The following is a 15,915-nucleotide window of genomic DNA, read 5'->3' as shown; positions in this document are numbered from 1 at the left end:
ATAATTATAAAATGTACGTGCTAAGGAGGCAAAAAGGCAGTTAAAATTGCCAAGGTAGAGAATTAAGTAAAGAGAATTGAGCAAATTAAATACATAAATATATAATTCATATATATACCTGTATATCTATATCTATATATATAGATATCTCCAAAATTTTAATTATATATGTTGTACATATGGACACGTATAACAAGAATACACACACACACTATTTGCCTTAGGAAAAGAAGCTCCTTGAGAGCATGGACCATGTGTTATATTTAACATTTTAAAGATCGTCCACTGAATTTGTCTCATCCCTGATAACTGATCCTCAATAAATACCTAAACTACTCTCTTTGGTGGATGCTTAAGCTGACAACTTCTTATTCCCTTCAGTTTCATTTTATCTATGAGTTTTAAACTTTTAATTTATGATGAAATTCTACTCAAGACCTCTACTAACAATACTTATATAATGTCTATTGCTTCACAATTTTCAAAGTATTGTCACACAGTAATCTCAGTTTTTTAATTTCTTAAGCAGTCTGGGTTATCATTTTTCAGATGAGTAGACAAAGGTCATAAAAGTCTTTGTGGCTTTCTGGTGGTCATTCAGCTGAAAAAGGGACATCCAAATCCCGGGTTTCCAAGCCCAGAGACTATTACATTAAAGTGACTCTATGAGAAAATATTTAAAGTGAGACCCTCACATTTCATAAGCCTAAATGAAAACAAAAACAAAAACAATTTTCCTTTCACACAACAGAGTAAGTGGCAGTGTGGGCTTTATAGATAGTCAGACCTGGAGTCACTATTTACCAACTTTAAGTCTTTGGTGGAGTTAAAATTAAACTTCCTGAATTTTATAATCTCCATATTTCGAAAAGTGAATAATAACTACCTCAGAAGATCTGTTGTATGGATGGTATGAGATCACATGAGGGACTGGATCACACTAGGCACCCCAAAATGGAAGGTGTTATTATTATCAGAGAAATAATCTACATGATTAAGGCAAATCAAGGAAGGACAAGTTTTGTATATTTAATCTGCTCAAGGAATCATCAAGGAAGAAATGGAAATTAAACTGGCTTTTAGAGAAAGATTAGCTCTATGTTGGCCAAAAAGAGAATTCCAGACAGAACTCTGTCCCCAGAGGGAAAGAACAAGTAAGACAGGAAAGATAATGGTGAAAATGGAGGAAAATGAGATGGCTATTCCAACCAGAGAATACTTATGTTGGGAAATAAAGGAAATAAAGCAAAATAGTGAAATGAGAGGCGCATGTGTCACTCAGCTGGTTAAGCATCCAACTCTTGATATTGGCTCAGGTCATGATATTACGGTTTGTGGGATAGAACCCAGGATCAGGCTCTGTGCTGACAGTGTGGAGCCTGCTTGGGATTCTCTCTCTCCCTCGCTTTCTGTCTCTGCTCTCTCTCTCTCTCTCTCAAAATAAATAAATAACCATTAAAAAAATAGTGAAATAAAATCAGTTTAAGGGGCTTGGATTCCATGTTGAGAAAAGGTGACTCTTAATTTGCCTTCTATTAACTTCTGAGGCAGGGGATAACATAACAGAAGTGATGTTTTAAGGAAAAGAGTTCTAAATCTTAGTACATGTTGGGTGAAAGAGTTCAAACGAAACCATGTCAAAGGTTATTGCAATTGGTAGAACAAATGTCAAATGGTCAGCTTAGCCTAGTGGAAAGCAGACAAAATATTTTCTGGTGTGTTTCCTCAGATGTCCTACTGGAACTTCAAGATCAGCCTTCCCACAACTGCCTCAAATATGACTTCTATCCTTTGTCATCTCTCCTTGTCCCACCAACCACTTTGTTACCCAAATCTAGGAATTATCCTTAATCCTATATTATCCCATCAAGTCAAACACTCAGTCATGCAATCCTGTCAGTTCTGCTTGGTAAATAACCTCTCTTTCAATTTCATGGCCACTGTGAGTATTCACTGAACATCTACTCTGCAGTAGGCACTGGGATACGGGGGGACAATATGGCTTATGGCATAGCACAGAAGGCCAATATTGAGCGGGTATTCTGGGTGTGATCATTGATACAGAGAAGTGTAACATCTTATTGTGTATTTCAGGGCTATGAATCCTGATCTGAAGGGTCAGTGAAACCTTGTCTGGAGAAGTAATATTAAAACTAAAACCTAAAAGATGAGAAGAAGCTAAGTAATTAAAGAGAAGAAAAAAACATCCAGAAAGAAAGGAGTATCATCTGCAGTGGTCCTGACTCAGTAAAGGATATGACATCTATGGGAAAAACAGAAACTTTCATGGAACTGATAGATTGCCTGTTCTGTGTATCTTTCACTGAATGACCAAAATAATTTTCTCATTTTCTTTGCTTTTCTCTTGAACTGCTTTCATCAGTTTTTCAACTTGCTGCTAGAATGACCTTTCTAAAATGCACAAATTCCACAGTGGTTCCCCACTGCCTATTCAATAGAGATCAAATTCCCAGTAAGGTACATGGGGTCTTCCAGTTTTCTTCCCTGTACCTTCCACTGCCACCAACCCAAAGGGCCAATAATACTATTTTTGTCTTTTCAAATGAGTAACGCCTGTTCACCTACATATACTTTTGCTAAACACTATTTCTCCAATCTAGAATGCCTTAGTCTGTTTGGAAATCTCCTACACATCCTTTAATGGAACTCATGTGCCACATTCTCTACTTTTTCTGTTTGTTTGTTTGTTGTTTGTTTTGAGAGAGAGAGAGAGAGAGAGAGTCCATGCACACATGCAAGCAGTGGGAGGCAGAGAAAGAAAGAGAGGGAGAATCCTAAGCAGGCTCTGCACTGGGGCTCAATCAATATGGGGCTCAATCTAACCACTGTGAGATCATGACCTGAACCAAAATCAAGTCAGACGATTAACCAACTGAGCCACCCAGGCAACCTTATGCCACATTCCCTAAACCAGAGGTCATCAAACTATAGTCCATGAGCCAAATCCAATCCTCTGTCTGTCAATGTATGATCTATTAGCTAAAAATGGCTTTTACATTTTTTTAGAAGTTGAAATATATTTAAAGAAGAATATTTTGTGATATGTAAAAATTATATCAAATTTTAATGGCCATTCATGCAATTTTATTGGAATGCATCCATGCTCATTTGTTGACAGATTGCCTGTGGCTACTCAATACATATTTATTAAATGAACAAATGAATGAATGTAATGGGGTCATGGCCATGGAAGATGAGAATGACTGTGGATTGTGTTGAGCACTAAACTGACATTTAATACACACATCACAAATTTGTGATGCTTTCCTTTATGATTTTCAGCTGCATTTTTAAAATGTAATAAAACAAGAAATTATTTGCATTCAAATGCCAGAATATATATATGTAAGAGATATTTGACTAAACAGGAAAGGCTACATTGCATATTAAGGTCTTATAAGCTCCAGTAACTAACTCTGAACTTTTATTACCTGGAGACCATTTCTTGACTTTCATGGGAGCCATTCTGGGCAGTATATTCACACTTGCTGATGCCTTTGTGTGCTCTTGGGCCAACTTCTCATTTCATCTTTTCTTACAACTGACTTATTTGCCTTCTGCACATGAGGCTGCATTTAATTAGGCTGAAAAGCAAGAATAGATATTATCACAATGTAAGAAATGTAAAACAATCCCTACACTTAAGCGCACACACACACACACGGTCCACAGAATATGTAGGGAAGAAATTTTTCTCAGCTGTGAATGCAATGGAGACCTCAGCCTTAATCTAGGAAATATCTATTGCTAAGATTTAGACCAGGCTAGTTATGTTCATTGAAATGCTGAAATGAGATCTCCAGAAATTTCTCTCCATGAAGGATTTGTGAAGCCCTCTGGGAATTAATTCATTCTGAGCAAAAAGAGAGTTGGAAAAACAAGTTTAAGACAGTGGCAGAGCTTTGGCAGTCAGAGAAGAGATGATTCTGAGAACAGGCGGATACTGGCCCTGTCAGCCAGACCAGGCTCCATGGTCTCACGTCCCTAGATGTGAATGTTAAACCCAATAGCATACTTTCTTAGAATCTCCATATGACGTGGAGTCATAAGCAGCACTGCTTTAGTTTGTCTTTAGACAATGTATGAAAAAAAGTGGGTGTGGAGAAGGAGAAAGACCTTTTTCTCTCACTTGGCAGCCTTGAGTCTGGAACATATCCATGCCTCAGTGGCTGTGACAGAGGCACAAGAAATGGTCCTGGCCACTCAAGGAGGCACCTACAGAGAAGTTCTGTGGAAATAAAGTTGTACCTAGTACAAGCATTAGCATAAAGTCAGCACCAGGGCCTGTAGAAACACAGAAGAGTGCTATAAAAATTTGGAGAGTTAAAAGTTTCCTAGAGGGTGGACTAGCTAACCTGAGACTAAATGAAAGAGTGGGGAGGTACAGGAACATCTACTACAAAGGCTTGGCCATGATGAAGGTCATGGCCCATTTGGGAAACTGCAACCCATTTAATTCTGACCACAAAGCTTTAAAGTGGGTACAATTATTATCTTCATGTACAAATGAAAAACTGAGACATAGAGAAGTTAAGAAGCTTACCTTAAGTTACACAGCTTAAAAGTGGCAGATATAGGAGCTAAACTCAAGCAGTATGACCCTAGGTCTGTCATCCTAACCTCTACTGTATAACATTACTTGTCCAGTCCAGGACCTCATTACATAGTAATTATACTGAAGAGAGGTAGTTTTGTTGACTTTTGTTCAGCTAAATTTCAAGTATGCAATTCTTTCCCCCAAATCCCCCTTTAAGAGAAAAGGATATTTAAAAGTACACCAAATGGTTTTAGGAATTTGGTCAAAAGCTAATGCACTCCATATATATAGACTCAGTCCTTTTAAAACATGTGTATTCTATACCTTTTACATTTACTACTTTAATTCTAATTTTTAAGAGCCATTACTGGCATCTCTCTTAAATATAAGGAAGCTAAATGTTAGAGAGGTTAATTATTTTTTCCATTGGTCCCTCAGTGGCAAAGCTCAAAGCTCAGACTAAATCCAGGATACCCAATGTCCTTGTTTGCTCCACTTTTTTCCACTCCATTTACTCAAAGAGCAAGAAATATTAATGTGATTATTGGAAAAGAACCATTCCTTAATTAATAGAAACAGTTTTTGGGTGTGCACTCTGTGGACGTGCCATGCTAGATCCTGGCAATGTAAAATGAATGAGTCACAGTCATGGTCTTCAAAGATAGACATGTGGAAGGGGATGTGAGCACAAATAATCTCCATACCACATGAGCAGCCCCTCCCCGAACAAGATAACCTGTGGAAAAAAGTAAACCCAAATCTAAGGGAGGGAGTCAGGGTAGTTTCTTAAAAAGAGGTAACAGTTGAGTTGCATCTTGAAATGCTATTCATTTCACCAGAGAGTAGGATTCCAGACAACAGAAACAATACAGATCAATCATCAATTGCTCATTTAAAAACCACAATGGGCCAGGGCCATATGCTGCATACTGGAGTACAAGAGTGGGCAAGATAATAAGGTCCTCTGCCTGGGTGCCTCTTTTATTCCACTGGGAAATTTGAAGGGTTAACTATGGGTCATTTGTCTTTTAAAAGCACAATGAAAATGTCTGGTAAGAAGATTTAATTTGGGGAGAAGAGGGAGGCAGAGACACTTCTCAGGAAATGACACTGGAGTTAGAGCCTGGAGGATAATAGAATTATCTACTCTAAGTGGAAAGCAGAAGAGAGAACATTAAAAGGCAATGACTATGCCGTGTCTAGTGGCCCTGGGGCAATAATCAGCTATGCACGAAGATGAGCTGGCTTGGACATAAACAGTAGGTACAGAAGTAGCCTAAGATGGCTCCAGATAGGTAGGCAGGGACAGGTCAAGGAATACCTGTGGGCAACATCAGTGAAGCCATTGAAGAATTCAAAAAGGGTTTGAGTGAAATGATTAAATTTGTTATCTTAAGATTTACTTTGAGTCCATGGACAAAGCCACAAGGCTGTGAAAGACACTGGATACTCAGGAATCGAAGATAATTGTCCGAGGCTGGAATTTAGGGCCTGAGGTGGAGAGTCACAGGAAATGCTGGCTGGAGTCAGATCCTGAAAAAACTCCTTTCTGCCTCAAGATAAGACATGCATTTTATCCAGCAAGGAATGCAGATATCTTGATGGTTCATATGCAGGAGAATAAAATGTTCAGACTATAAGAATTATTCCAAGAAGATTCATGTGCATCCACAATATGGTAATTACTGATACACATAATGGATTGACAGATTTTAGAAGTATTTTATAAAAAGATGGAAAGAAAAAAAAAACTGTGCATTTAAACTAACCCGAACTGTGGGCACCTGGGTGGCTCAGTTGGTTAAGAGTCTGACTCTTGGTTTCGGCTCAGGTCATGATCCCACAGTTCATGAGTTCGAGCCCCACATCAGGCTCCGTGCTGACACAGCAGAGCCTGCCTGGGATTCTCTCTCTCACTTTCTCTCTGCCCCGCCCCTACTTGTTTTCTCTCTCTCTCTCTCTCAAAATAAATAAATAAACTTAAAATAAAAATTTAAACTAACCAGAACTGCCTAGTTAACCTTTCCAGTTATTTGAAGTTTGTTGGAAGTCTTCAAATGTAGAAAGAGACAGACTGAGACATGGCAGAAAAGGGCAATTAAGACCTTGCCATACAATGCCTAGTGGGATGGACTTACTGGTAAACCTATGTGAGCTCCCCAAGGAACTGCCTGGGCATATACCAGAATACAGCCTGCCTATGTGATGCAACCTAATGCTGCCTCTACTTGCTACAATTTTGCTTTATGCCTCTGGGTGGTAATTATAGATTGTTTGATCTTAGTCAGTAAAATACTCTTCAATTTCCCCTGAAGACATCAGAGATGTATATACTACAGTAAAAATATTTTCCCATGCCACTGTTTGAATTTCAAGCATAGATTTCTACTCATTTAATTTCTAGCTACTTACACAGGCTTTTTTTTAACATATAAACTGAGTGCAAATCAAAAATATAAGAACATTACTCATGTTGCTGAAGGTAACGATGGATGGATGTCCAGTAAATACACCTACTCTTATGGAAGTGGCTGTTGATGAGGTTCATGAAGGTTAACGTCTTGGCCAGTCTATACTGCCTGTTTCCCATGACACAGTCTATTTTCTTTAAATTAGATTAAACAGATGATGCAACAGACCCCTACGTTCAGAATTTGAGAAGTAACTGAAAATTCAGTGGAATCCTATTGTAATAATTTTCTCAATCACGTATCTCATACATAACATGGTCCAAATTCTGCCTTTCAATTCACTGTAACCACTCATCTTAGAGTTTCTCTAAAAAACTGGAAGTGATCCCTTTTTTACACCTCCTGTGTCAACATGAAGAGGTGCCATTCTGTCTAACAACTTATGAGGCTGCTGTTGGTAAATGCACTAGTGGCAGTGGTAGACTCAGGACAGAGTCAAAGATCTTGAAATTGTCCAATGATTAAATAATTAAACTTCGCTGATTTATTCACAAGGAATAGGAAAGGAAATCACACCCTGAACTCAGTGTCATTGACACCTTGGAAATGCGAGTCGGTTTGCATCCTTGTTAATTTGATGAAACATATAGCTTTAAATTTGGAAGTTGCATGTTTTCTGCTTACGTCATTATGCTGTATTATGTGGCATTGAATAGCAGGCTAAATAAATACGATTTTTAAATGTGCATGAAACCATTATTGTATATCCATTAAAAATGTCTTTGAAATAAGTGAAAGGACTCATGTTTTGTGTCAACTGTCTTCAGAACACCAGAATCTCTCTATATTATGATGACACGATGTAGGTTTAGTAACGAATATAACTGAAACAGTTTGTAGTAAAACTTGAAGTAATACTCTGAAAATGCATTAGTAATAGTGTTAGGATTTAAATTTGCTCATCAACATAAAAAGCATTAAAATGCTTTGTTTTGTTTTTTTTTTTTTTGGAGAAATATAGAAATAAATCAAGAAGTATGGCAGCGCTACTTTCAAATGGCACATAACCTTGAGGAGAATAGATATGTGTAAGTTAAATAATAGAGGGGTTGAACAGTTTTAGAATAGAAAAAACCACAGAAAAATTGATGTCATGATGCAAATACGTGATTGAATAGGAATCACATTAGCAATAAAGACATCAAATGCTATGAGGTCATATGCTACAGAGTGCAGTTCGTTGGTGTTGTCAAGATTTCATAGGCAAGTTAGAGGTTAAGGGGCACTAAAACACTGCTCGAAAGAACTAGAAAAAGGAGTTTAGGAAGGGAGAGGTGGAAAATAGGGGGTGGACATGAGTTAATAGACACAAGGGTGAAGAGGGAAGGACATCCAATATTAATATCAGGCAATGACTAAATGAGTGGGATGCAATTCTCTAGATTCACATATTTATGAAGGTGAATAGCAGGAAGTAGCCTGAAATGTTAGGTAGAGGGAAGCGTGGGACTCCTTTAGTCAAATTCTCCTTGAAAATCTCCATTGGTAGTCTTCCACTTCTCCCAGTCTTTGGTGTCTGGACTTCTGGTAGATTGTGATGGATGATGTGAATTCCCTTGTTCAATTCATCTTCTCATATTCAGACTCAAAATATGGAGCTTGGTACAAATTGGCTTTTCCAAAAGAAGAATGAAGATGAATGCGAAATCAGCTTCTGGAATGTGCATCTCAGTTTGTCTTTTATCTTAACTGTCTGTTGGGCATTTACACTTTGAAATCCTGCCACTGCTCCCTCTAATCTCCCAAAGTGAACTTATTCCCCATCCCAGATGCCCATCTTCCCTGTATTTGTCAGAGGCACTGCAAGGCAGTTTCATCATCACACCTGCCTGGTCAAGAAACTGTTCTCCAATATATTTAAGATGAGACTATAATTTATCATCCAAATGAAAGAAGTGTTATCAATAACTACACAAGTATACCAGATGTAAATTAGATGGTCCTGAGGAAACCAGGATTAACAGTTACCTTATTTAATCTTTCTATCATTAAGTTCTGTCAATTCCTTATTTTAACTCTCTTAAAGTTTCTGCCTTCTTTTTCATTGCATCTGCACCCATCCACACATTGAATGCTGTAGCACCCTCCTCACTTCCTTGCTAGTCTCAGTTCCTTTCCTTTGTGATGAATATACCTGAAAACCTATTTCTGGAGTCCACCTTGCTTGAGAATCTTTAGTAAATCTTCAGCATTTCTCCCCCCGCAAAAACTAAGCTCCTCTTTCTTGATCTGCATCCATATACCTGTTGTTGTCTTCTACTACTCCTAGCCATAGTACTGAATTCCCTGGAAGTATTCTTTGTGTTATGTTATGGTATGTTATGTTATGTTATGTTATGTTATGTTATGTTATGTTATGTTATGTTATGTTATCTTACGTTATGTTATTTTTGACTTTTGCTAATGAAACTTGGACAGCCTAGAATGTCTACATCTACCCCACCACAACTTTTTATGTTTTCCTTCTAATCCAGCTATATATTCTTTAAGAATTAAATATATATTTTTAAGAATTAAATCAATCCTGCCTTCTTAGAGCCTTCTTTGATACTAAATTCTCCTCCATACTTAATAACCTTGTATCTAATCTTTGATAAACCACTAAGCTTTTGTGTTCACACTCACTTTTGCTACCACTATTACAGCTTTATGTTCTTAAACAAATTTCTGTAGCTAAATTGGTAACTTCTTGAGGATAAAGAATAGGGTTTCATGTACCACTGACATAAAGTGTGTTTTCAAATACTTGATGAAATGTGTCTTTCTCATCAAATACTTACTATTCCCCTCCCGACTGATTTTGACCACTTCTAGAAACAAAACAAGATTTTTAAAAGAAGCTTCTGTTTTTTATTTCATAATTATATACTTGATAAAATCTAAAGTAATGGTATCCTCTTCTTACTAAATGAACTCAATAAAATCTAATACACAGTGATATTGGTAGCCTAAGTCTTCAATGTCTATGCCCAAATAACCAAATCATTCTAGGAAAGACAAATAGCTTGCTTTCTTAGGCATAATGGATTCGTATTTAAAAACTTCCTGAATGGGATTATTCCTGGAAAGATAAATAAATGAAATGAATAAATATGGCATTGTTCCTGTCCTCTTATATCTTTCTATCTTTTGATTTGAGTGCCTTATGTAAACCTAAAGCCAGCAGTGGGGATTCTGCTGAGTCCTCCATTTGGTTCAATGGCCTGACTGTTCCCTCCACCTCAGTTGACCAGACATAGTGGTTCTTGAATCAGTGTCTATGATACATGGAACTGAGGGTGGTTCAGAAACTCTACACCTCAGGAAAGTGGGGGCCACCATTCCAGATTATTACAAGACTGTCACCAACATAGTTTCTACCCAGAGTTGCAAAGGTACAGGGAGGAATACCTTGTTTTGTTCTTTCTCTCAATTCCTAGACCTGTCCTTCTGAGTACTATTCAGGAAGAGAGGAAAACTTAATTTCCTACTTCTGGTTTCCATTTTATTTTTCTTGCTATCTCTCAGAATGAAGAGGGGGTAAGCTCTTTTCTCTCGCTGTCCTCCCTCTTCCTGATTTTAACAGTGGACTGGTTACTCTAAGAGCTGCAGTCCTCAGGTTTGGGCCTGGCATGTGTTAAAAGAGAGAGTATGTCCTCCTTATACATAAAGCCAGCCTTTTATTGCTATTATCTTGCAAAGAAGTTAGTCTTACCCTTCTCTTATTCTAAACTAGACATTGCAGAGAAAATTAAGACCCATCACTTTAATATAATTGAAAAGTAAATATCTGGATTATTTTAATGAGTAAGATAAAATACCTCTATTTTTTTTAACTGATAGAAAAAATTCCTTGCAAAATGTACTCCTTTGTGAAGGCACTGGTTTTCATAGTTAAACCCTAGTAATACATAGCTTTAAAATTATTTCTTACAATTCTACAATCATGGGTAATATATGTGGTTACAAAAATGCAAAGTTTGTGTTTAATGCTCAATGAAATTACCCCACATATCTTAAAAGAAGTTAAAAATACCAGCTTCCTATATAGCATCATTTTGAGCAAATAATTATTATTACTGTTTTTTATTGAAGTACAATTGACATACAATATCTTATTAGTTATTGTTGCTGTTAATTACTTATCTATTGCACACTAAAATTATTCACTCAGAAAAATGACATTAATAATATACTGCTAGAATTTTAAGAGATGAAAGGAGCTTTCTGACTCTTTGGATCTTCTCTCCTTTCCTTTTAATTCAATGCTCATTCATTCGGCATTTATTAAAAACCTATTTTGAACTAAACCCTTCATGCCGTGCAGCAATAGAAATGAAAGACAATAAAATTGGGTCCTCTACCAGAATAGCTCATATACTTATTGTGTGCTAGACATTTTCTTTCCTATATTACTCCTACTTTCATTTAATTTCACGACACAATAATTTCCCAAACATATGGTAGTTATTTCTCTGAATGAGAAGAAAAGAATAGCAGAGTCTAATTGAAGCTGCTATTTTACCTAAGAAATTAATGCTCCGTTCTTCATTCATAAGTTCAATTGGTTCATTTAAATTTTTGTATATTCATTCATTATTCCATTCATTCCATAAACATTTATTAAGTAGTTGCCGTGAGTCAACTGCTGTAGTTGGCCTCTGGACATAAACCATCTATCTTGGCCTTAAAGTGATTTCAGTCTACTGACTTAGTATACACAATGGTGCTATAACAGAGTGCTGTGAATGTGAAATGAGGGCGGGTTGCTTTGGTGGCATGGGAACACTTCACAGGGGAATGGATAAATTGAATTGATGTTAAGGAATAGAAGTTAGTAAAACAGTAAAGTGGGAAAGGGCAATCTTGTCTGGGTAAACTGTATATACACAGAGGCGTGGAGGCTGAGAAAACATAATTTCATTAAGCCTGCAATACAGAGTATGCCAAAGACCCTATTGCAATTTTGTTGGGCCTAAAAATGTGACCAGTTATAACATGACATTTCATGGCCTTCCTTGTAAATAAAGGTGAAGAGTAATGTAGCCCAGGCCTGGCTAATGAGTTAAAGTGGTTGTTGTGGAGGAAAGCTTCCAGGCAAATTCCTTCAAAGGGGAGGAGGCTCAGCTGGATGGGCCTTTGCCCTCTTCCCTTCCTGTTCTTCCGTCCTGGAATGTGCAGATGACGCTCAGAGGAAGAACAAGGCAACAAGCCAGTGGTGGCTAAGGATGGCTAAGCAAGGAGCCTGCAGCCCCAGGGCTGAATAGAAAAGCTCTGTGGATCCTCCACTGGCTATCTCAGACTTACTACCAGAGGGTAAAGTTCCTTAATTAGTTAAGCCATTGTTTTTCAGGTTTATGTTACTTGGGCAACTTGGTGGGATGAATCTAAACAGACTGGGCAAAGCCACCCACAATGAGCTGCCTGCAGTTAGAGTTTGAACTGTATCTGCTAGAGGTTCTTAAACTTTACTGTTTTTGAGAATCACCAGAAGTACCTGTTAAACATGTGTGTTTCTAAGCCACACCCACACAGATTCTGGTTCTGGTTCCAGTCATCTGGGTGGCACATAAACATTTCCACTTTACTTTCTGATGCTAGTTCTAAGACTACATTTAAACAGAGTAAACGTAACAAATAACAAAAAATAAAAACTCTCAGATTTACGGATGTTGAAGCAATTGATGTGTTTGCTGTGGTAAGTGAGGCAGATATTTTTTTGTTTCTCTTCTTCTTCCTTCCTATTTTCCCCACACATGGGAAGACAAAATCGCTGTCCACACTTTACACAATCCAAATCTGGGACATCTATGTTTGGCCATAAGGCTGATGAAGAAAATATTTTGTGTTTAATTTAACAACACTTAAATGGTGTTTACTATACTACAGGTACTGTTCTAGGAACTTAACAAGTATTAATTCATTTAGCTTTTATAAGAACTGTATGCAGTGGGAACTACTATTGTCCCAGCTCATAGATGTGGAAATGAAGGCACAGAGATGTTAAATAACTGGGCCACACAACTATCATGCTGCATCTAATCTTTGGCCATCATAGATTTATTTATACTTCCAACTACTTATCAGGGAGCACCAAAAAAAAATTGCATGATTTATTCAACTATAATGAGAATAAAGACATAAGCACCATATGGCTATTCTGAGACATAAACATCTGGAGAAATGAAGATCTTGTAATAAAAGCATCTAGCATGAATTTGAATCTCCTGGGCTGTGATATTATTTTGACAAGCAAGTTACTTTGCCAGCCTAGCTAATTCCCAAACATCTGTTTCTTAATTCCTTAATTTCTGGGTCTTATGAATTTGAAAATACTCTAGGGTCTGGAGCTGTAACCAATATAAATATTATGGGTCTCCAGAAGCACTTCCTCAAATATTTTTTTCCTTAAACAGTTGTTCTACAAGATGTCAAATTTAAAAAGGCTTCCTGTTTAAATAAATTTGGGAAATATTAGGTTAGCAAAGTCCTTACATGCAGGATTTATCAGAACCTTAATATGAAAAAGCCCCCTATAATTTTCCAAGAGAGAAATATATGTAGTCTTTCCCAAAAATTTGACCTTGAAATCCCTTTTTACTGAGTTTGCAGTGGTAGTATTCTTCCAAAGAATGTAATTTTAAAACTGACAGCTACTGTGTATTCAAATTAAAAATTTTTTATGTTGTACAACTTGAAGTAATATTTTTGGCAGAACTGTTCATAAACGGTTTTACGCAAGCTGCGGGTAACTCATTGGCATGTACAGTTATGTAGATGATTGAACAGAGCAGGAACAAAGAGAACTGAAACACTGCTAAATGTTAACTTAATTTCCTTTGCACACACAGAAAAGCACTGTTTTAGAAATAATTTCTAAATATTTGTATTAGTCTCTTAATCCCTTTTAATGTATTGTAGCATTTTGTTCTCATTTTTTTCTATCCCTGCTTTTGAGAACTTCTACTGTTTTCCCTTTCAGCTCTGCAAGCTCAAGTGTTTTGTGTATTGCCCCGTTTCTTTTTCTTTCTCTAACCATAAAGCTGTAGCTATAAAATGTTACAATGAAAGATTCATATCCATCCACCCAGTAGACATCTTTTTTCATCATCTGAAGTAAGTGGGAGAAGTAATATATGCAGGACAAAAATTAAATCATATCTTTCTTAATGAGCTAAATAAGCTGAGAAATGTTATGGAGAAACTGTGTGGTAAACTGTAAATAAATATGCCTGAACTTCTCTACTAAGGAAAATGCTCTCATTAACGTTGGTGCTCTACTGTTTTGATTTCATTAAACATGAGACAAAATTTTAATAATCTGATTATGTAAACTCAAGTCTCTGAAAGGATTGTTGGATTTCAAAAGGGACACAATAAAGCATTCATTTCAGATATTTTTCAATTAAATATTCCAGCTGATGAAAAAATAAAAACTCGTCATTTAAAGGTGACAAAGAACTGATTAAGCCAACCAATTATCAAAACACTTACTTCTCCTACATTCTCAGTAAAAATATTTCTCAACCAGGGGCACCTGAGTGGTTCAGTTGGTTAAGCATCCAATTCTTGATTTCTGCTCTAGTCATGATCTTACGGTTCATGAGTTTGAGCCCCGCATCAGGTTCTGCACTGACATTAAGGAACCTGCTTCGGATTCCCTCTCTCTTCCTCTCTCTGTACTTCTCCTGTTTGTGAGCTCTCTCTGTCTCAAAAATAAATGAATAAACTTAAAAAAAATACTTCTCAATTGAATTCAGGTTTTCTCTTCTCTGGGGAATATGCATTTCTTAGGGAGTGAATGTTTTGGAGTATTATCCTCATGTTGCTTACTCTGCCTTGTGTGTGGTCGTGTTGTGACTTTTCTTTCTTTCTTTTCCCCACATTTTCATTATTAGAAGTCAGGTCCTTTTTTAATATGTGAGATTTGTGTTTGTTATTTTATTATTTTAAGGAAGGAGATAGCTACATATTAATATGAGTTGAGACTGTTATTCACCAATTCCCAAATATATTATACAAAGAGCATACAGAGGTGAATGAAAGGCACTCCAATTTGCCCAAATTAATGTCCTATCATTTGGGTAGAGAAGCACTAACAGAATTATAAATCCCATCAATAAAATTATAAGATTTCCTCTAATAAAGCAGAGTACTCACTTCCACACTCCCCTCTAACAAAAATTTCCAGTCCTCTTAATTTTTGTGATGGAATAAAAATTAAGTAAAACCTGAACATTGGCATATTTTCCAGGTATCCTATTTCATTTCTGCCTCATATCTTTGTACAGATTTTGCCAACCTGTGGTTTCCAAACAAAAAAATGGTAATCTCACACGAATAATTAATCAGTCTATCAAAATTTTTCAGCATCCTATTGGAAATGTATCCAAGACCACTGGGTAAATCAGAGAATAATGTTAAAAGATCAAAATGTTATAATCCCAATCAAAGGACAACAACATATGAAATTTCTGCTATGTACTTGTCACTAGACATAATGAGTAATTGATGATTGAGGTTAGTTACCATTTTGCTTGACCTTAGTTTGGATTTCTAACCAGAGCAAATTGGCTCATAAATGGACACCCAAAGAAATACAGGGCAAATCATTGTTTTTACCTGGATTTTTTAAAAGGCTTAGATTCATAATCTATGCTTTAGATTTTAAATCTATGTGGCTAATTACCAGTATCAGAGTTGTTAGTGTCTAAAGCTATTCTTTTCAATATACTAGGCACTCGTCATATGTAGTTACTGGACATTCAAAATGTGTTTAAGTCCAAAGTAAGGTGTGCCATAAGTATAAAATATACACTAGGTTTACAAGACTTAATACAAAAAAGAATGTAAAATATCTCAGTTTTTTATTTGATTAAATATTGACACAATATTTTGGATATATTG

General features: G+C 36.6%; 1 long non-coding RNA gene across 1 annotated transcript in view; it reads right to left on the bottom strand.

Moving 5' to 3' along the window:
• Positions 1-15,915, bottom strand: part of LOC128316451 (uncharacterized) — a 325,892-nt gene that overhangs the window by 166,582 nt on the left and 143,395 nt on the right. Inside the window, exon 2 of the long non-coding RNA XR_008300384.1 lies at positions 3,453-3,605. This is a non-coding gene — a long non-coding RNA (uncharacterized LOC128316451). The remainder of the gene's footprint in view (positions 1-3,452; positions 3,606-15,915) is intronic.

Source organism: Acinonyx jubatus, chromosome B4 (assembly GCF_027475565.1).
Source record: "Acinonyx jubatus isolate Ajub_Pintada_27869175 chromosome B4, VMU_Ajub_asm_v1.0, whole genome shotgun sequence".
Lineage (NCBI taxonomy): Eukaryota > Metazoa > Chordata > Mammalia > Carnivora > Felidae > Acinonyx > Acinonyx jubatus.
Note: the sequence above shows the minus strand (reverse complement) of the source record. Positions and strands in the feature narration are given on the sequence as shown.